Here is a 4,855-nt window from a genome sequence, read left to right on the forward strand (position 1 = left end):
GATGGGTGACCGCTTGGGAACACCGCGTGCCGTTGTCTTTTTGCTTCTTTGCAATGCAAGCAAATGTTGCAAATAAAAAAGATATTTTACATTCATAAGGAAACTAAATTACATTTTATCTGATTCCAGATATTCCTGATCTATTTATAAATTATTCAACCAAGGATAATATTAAAATTATAAAATAAAATTATTATTGCCATCATGCGTTAAACAAGTTCGCTATTATGTTTTCTATGGCTTCTATAACTATATGAAGTTATCACTTTTGTCGAGCGTCGCGTCGCGCACACCATTTTCTTGTATTTAAATACTTTACTAAAAGTATTTGTCAACCAATTACCGGCATATTTTATTTAATAATTAGTAGTTAATTACTTTTTTTAATGTAGACAGTATTTGGTAATTGTATTTAAATACTTTTTAAAAGTAATTTGCCCAGCTCTGTCAAGTAGACAAGAACGTAGCTAGAAATTCTGAAAAGAGAAACATGATTCCCATACTGAAAAGTGCTGGATTTTCCAATGCACAAGGATTTGTCGTACGGGACAGATTTGAAGATTTTTTTATGGTTGAAGGCAATTTGGATTGGCAAGACAGAATGGTTTTCAGAACCTACATAATATTGTATTTGGATGTCGGTATAATCATAAAAAAATTAAGTATTTTTTGAGCTAATTAGCATTAAACCCATTGACTTTATTGTAAGTAAAAATAAAAACCTTCTAGCTTTTAATTAAACCAACTTGTATATATCTATATACAACCTATATATTTTAAGCTATCTGTAACCAGTAGAGATGGTCGGTATTTAACGTAACCGCTAAAATAACAGTGTTTCAAACGTAAAACCACCGGAAACCGAAGTTACAGCTAGCCTATTTAACCAGTTTTGTTTTTGGAACSGTCTCACGAAACCGGAACAGGGGTGCGATATATCCAGCTGCAGCCGTTTGCCGATTTAAACCGCTGTTTTTTGAACCGTCTCATGAAACTGAAACAGTTGTGCGCACTTTGCACTAGCTGCAGCCGTTTGCCGATTTAAAGGCCTGGGTTCGCTTGTGCGATCGATGCAGCGTCCATCGCAGAGACTGATCAYATTGCTTAATGGTACGGGTCCACTGGATACTTTTGTATGGCAACAAGCCGACTGTTGCGCTACATTTGTTGCCGTGCTGTGTTCACTAGACGGCGAGTTGCAAGCTACTTTTGTATACGCAACATTGTATTATGTATCTGTGCTACAAATGTTGCGCGGTTCGTGTCCAGTAGACAGCAATTTTGTATCTCCACAGACTTTTCCGTATTCGTTTCAGTCGATCACTTTCGGTTTGAAAATGTCGAGAAAACCTGCTGCTGCTCTAATTGTGCTTTGAACTATAAAAAGACGAAAACTAGCTAAAAACAGGAAAAGATGAGTGCTCGACTGTATAGCGAGAAGAACTGAACTCTGAGGGCTAAACAATTAATGAAATAAAATGAAATAATTATGACATGAAAATCTTTTACGTGTGTCTGCAGCAGATTTTGATTATACAGGGTGATTCACAACCTTATGGACACAGAGCAGGGGCGTGTAGGTAAGGTGACTGGTTGTAAAAAATGTACATGGTGTTCTTTTTTCTACAAGCATACCCCCTTACACCCCTCTAAGCTTTTTTGTAGTGCGCTACTGACTTCGACCGAACACATTTTTGCATTTGTTGTTCGATTTCAGAGGTTTCTGATCTCTTGCAGTTTTTTCGTATCTGCCTTCGTTTTTGAGTTATTTGCACAAATATAAGTACATGTAGAGTTTCTGGGTGATTTTCAATAAATTTTTATAGATTTTTTTTTGCGCCCTTTCGGTCACATTTTTCTCTGAAAGCTTCAAGTGCAAATTGAAGTTAAAATAGGGATGGCTAATAAGTTAACTTTAAAATTTATTTTTTTTACTTTAATTTAATTTACAAAATTTGACGTTTATCGGCTGTAAGCTAATCCAAATAAAAATACACAAAAATGTAACGAATATTTAAATTTATTATGAAATTAACTTCTTTGACTAAAAAGTGTGAATAAAAGGATGCAAAAAAAAATTATAAGCAAATTCATGGAAAATCACCCAGGAACCCTACATGAACTTATATTTGTGCAAATAACTCAAAAACAAAGACAGATACTAAGAAACTGCAAATATTCCGCAATTAATTTCAATGTTTCATCCCTTAACCACTTCTCCATTGTAAAATTTTTACTGCAACAAATCTTGAGAAACAAGCCACGTTTGCTTCGTACGAAACACAAGCGCAACAAGAAAACATTTGTGCACTTAAATGCTCTCGGGCATCAAATGGTGTATAGCGGCAACACGAATTTTGTCGCGATACACGTTTAATTTGCTCTGTCGACAGGAAATACGAGTTTCCAGTATGTTGTGCAACATTGTTGCGATGCAAAAGTATCCAGTTGATATACCTACGTACCTATAAGATAAGGTACGAGTGATGGTGACTGAAATTATCAGTCTCTGCGATGGACACGCTACTTGCGTCAGACGCATGCATCAATCGCACAAGCGAACCCAGAGCTTTACTGCGTCTTAAATTGCATTGCAAAAGCAAATTGTGGTTTGTCTCTACTTGTTAGCCTCATGCAGTCCGATATATTAATATTTTATTTCCAGAATTAATGCATTTTGCAGACAAAATTTTTAAAACATATAAAAAAATTCAAAAATCCCTARATAATTATAACAAATATATTTTTCTCTATCTGAGAAAAACTCCTAGAACTAAGAAAAAATTCCTTAGTATGGTCACTGGCCAGCAGTGCCGAACTTTTATCACACAAAAGCGGACGGCGGTGCCACTAGAATTGCGATATGGCGCATGCTCATTTTATGGGTAAATCATCGGCAATAGGGATCTTGCACAAAAATATTACTCGCAAACGTAACTTAATACTATTAAAAACACCACAGTTGACCAAAAAACTAACTTTTTAATTCTATGTAATTTATATAAGCAATTGAAAACTGAATAATTCAAATCATTTTTGAAACGGGCCGACATCGGCTGGGACCAGTTGTGACGTCAAGCGGCTCGTCGGCTGCGGCGGCTTCAATGCGGAGCATGTAAATATGCAACCTCAGTCTTGATATTGTTGTTAAAACGTTATTATTATTATATAGTATATTAGGAGAAAAAGAAATTTTTTCAAAATGATTGACGCAGGTTTTGTAAAAAAAGAATCTGACATTTTACCACTCGTGGACATGTTTACGGTGACATCTTACATTAAAAACACCCAAAGTTTTACTCTTGCTGAAGTTCGCGGTGTTAACGCTAACAGGTAGATTTATAGACAAAATAGTCAATAGTTTTACTTATATAAATCGATAAAATGTTAAATTGGGGTTTTACTGGCTCTAATTTTTAAAATTCAAATAGGACCTATTGATCAAAATGCAAGTGATTCAACAAAAAATAAGAAAGTATTGTTTTCATGCTAGGAAAAACTAAATTACATCATTAAAAGTGATTTGGCATTGAGCAAAACAGAGCGTTAATAATTAAATATATCCTTAGTTACTAAGAATAACAATGTTAAGTACAAAAATATGTAATAAGTAAAAAAAACGTTATTTACAGATCGGGAAGGTATTCTTATGGAGTTTCTGCAGTAGGATGGGTGCAAGTCACAAGTACATTAGCCTTCTTTTTTTTTCAGACCTCCCATTAACTTGAAGTTAACATAGTTATCCATATCTTCTTCCAGCTATAATAAATAAATAATATTAAAGTTACATAAAAATATGTGTTAATATTCATATTGCATGAAAAAAATAGTAGGTATTTAACGTAAAAGCGCGATGATAAAACGAGATTTTTCCTTCGCAGATACTTATTGTTTCTTTTATCGTCTAGTATATCAATTAACTATTTTTCAGGTGATTATTTACCACTATAATGCAGCCGAGAAGCAAACACAATATAAATTCAAAGTATTTATCTGTTGTACAATAGATAAAATCAAATCTGTTTTTTATACTTACATTAAAATGATCTTAACATGCATGGGCAGTAGTCTTCTCAGAAATGTCCTTGCATACCTTTACCCTTTAACCATTTTAAACGCCGGCTTTTATCTCGTGGTACACGAATAAATAGCCTTTCTGGCGTTTTAAAAGTTGTACTAGAACATAGTGGCACCACACAGCATTTGTAATATTGTTTTTGTACTGCTTCAGTCAGAAAAGAGGAGTTATCAAAACTCTCACCGAAAGAGGCAGAAGAATCTGCGAACCAGCCGAGTTAGAGAGAGAATTCAAACACCTGGAAAGGGCCTTTGGTTGGAATGGATACAGTAAGAAAGATTTCAATAGAGCTATTCGACCAAAAAACAGTGAAGATCGCTCGGAGATAACAGAGACGCATGATGAGCGTAAGAGTTGGGCTTGCCTCCCGTACATACATGAAGTCACGGACAGAATCGGCAAGATACTGGACAAACACCAAGTAAAAACCATTTTTAAACCAACTCGAACCATCCAACAGACTTTGAGATCGGCCAAGGACAGAGGGGATCCTTTATCAGCACCAGAAGTCTACAGAGTTCCGTGCAGCTGTGGAAGAGCATACATCGGCACCACAAAACGAAGCATAAACATTAGGATCACGGAGCACAAACGAAGTTGCAGATTTGGACAAACAGAAAAATCAGCAGTAGTGGAGCACGCACTGCTAGACGGCCACCAAATACGTTTCGACGAAGTGGACATTCTGCACCAATCTGAAAGATACTACCCGAGACTCACCAGAGAGGCAATCGAAATATTTAAACACCAAAACAACTTTAACAGAAAAGAAGAAAT

Source organism: Dendroctonus ponderosae, unplaced genomic scaffold (genome assembly GCF_020466585.1).
Source record: "Dendroctonus ponderosae isolate FM_Combo_2020 unplaced genomic scaffold, Dpon_F_20191213v2 Dpon_F_20191213_3, whole genome shotgun sequence".
In the NCBI taxonomy this organism is placed as follows: Eukaryota; Metazoa; Arthropoda; class Insecta; order Coleoptera; family Curculionidae; genus Dendroctonus; species Dendroctonus ponderosae.